At 40.9% G+C, this 1,435-nt stretch overlaps 1 protein-coding gene across 1 annotated transcript in view; it reads right to left on the reverse strand.

Annotated features, from left to right (window-relative positions):
- The window catches only part of LOC105272696 (uncharacterized), a 9,233-nt gene that overhangs the window by 7,434 nt on the left and 364 nt on the right, over positions 1–1,435 (reverse strand). The window lies entirely within an intron of this gene.

Consider the following 1,435-nt stretch of genomic DNA (forward strand, 5'->3'; position numbering starts at 1 on the left):
ATAGAAGATTACTTTTGAGCATAAAATTTCCTCGGAATCATTTGATTATTCTTAATCCCTGAATTCCTATCCCTATTTCAATATTTTAAATTAACAACACAATCAAGGTAAGAATGAAAACCAAACCTAGCGTCGTCCAAATCAAACGTAAAATATAAAAATATTTAGCTTCATTTAACATTTCTAACTTAGCTTTTCCATATTTTTATATCAAAAGTTCTAGTTCTTATTTTCCGGAAATAATTCTATTATACAATAGTTGTCCTCCGACGCTGACAACGTCTCCGGACATAACAAATGATTCTCTCGCGTTTAGGCAAAATCATCGATAATCTAGAGATACTTCCGGACTAGCAATTCAATTTCCGAGCGCGAAATTCGGCGATACACCAATTGCTACGTATAAGGAACCTTATTAAGAATGCAGTTGTCAAGCACCTGTCCACGGCTCTCCTATTACTAGACAGTGGAAAAGCCTTCGACTGGGTCTGGTACAAGGGCCTCATCTGCCAACTTATCAATTCCATAGCTCCGACGTATTTATATAAACTCCCTCATTCGCACTAGAGGAATGGCCAGATACGGGTACGTGTTATTTCTTCATTGTTTACACCTAGAGCCATTATAGCTGGTGTACTACAAGGCTCCGTTCTATCCCACAGCTTATTCAATTCCGTTTGAAGATTTTTGTTTAATAATTATGTTATTAAACTTTCGCTTAATTCGAAATCGAGCGAACAAATCACATCGATTTCACAATCGTCCACACGGCTTCATCCACGGTATGTGATGGCCACATTTAACAGTCGGAAATTCTATCGAATCAAAAGTGCGGACAATGCACCCGAGCTTTTCTCGAACTCCAAGCCAATTGGTTCCGAAGGAAATTAATCAGGCCTGTCCTGCCTCCATCAAGGAGCGTAGAAAGGGGCGAGCTCCTCCAGATGGATTGATACTGGTTTCCGGTATCAGTTAAATACCCTTTGCCCGGAGTTTATCATCTATTGGACCATTTTGGAATCATCATTGATCAGAATTACGCACAACTTCGTATTGATTAATCCTGCGTCATTATAAATAAACTAACTCTCTCCGGATCCGGGTAACCAGATGCAAAATACCTCGATCTCGTTCTTCCCAAGAGGAGTTGTGTGCAAAGACACATAAATCAATTGTTAAAGGGTCAGTCTATAAAACGAGACTCTTTGTCGTGATGATGTTTCATAGATATTCTAACCCAATGTGTGTAGGGTTATATAAAATATAATAGGATTTTTTGTCTGCTATCTCGACCCTCCCCGCAGATTTCTCGAATCGTCGAAGGGTGTGAGGACTGGGGCCCGAGTGTTTGGGGAGTTAGGACACCTGGAGACAGGCACCAGCAAAGGGCGGATACGTAGGAACTTCCTGGCCTTCAGCATAGGACTCGGGGGGG

The sequence above is a fragment of the Fopius arisanus genome, unplaced genomic scaffold, assembly GCF_000806365.1.
Source record: "Fopius arisanus strain USDA-PBARC FA_bdor unplaced genomic scaffold, ASM80636v1 scaffold00241, whole genome shotgun sequence".
Lineage (NCBI taxonomy): Eukaryota > Metazoa > Arthropoda > Insecta > Hymenoptera > Braconidae > Fopius > Fopius arisanus.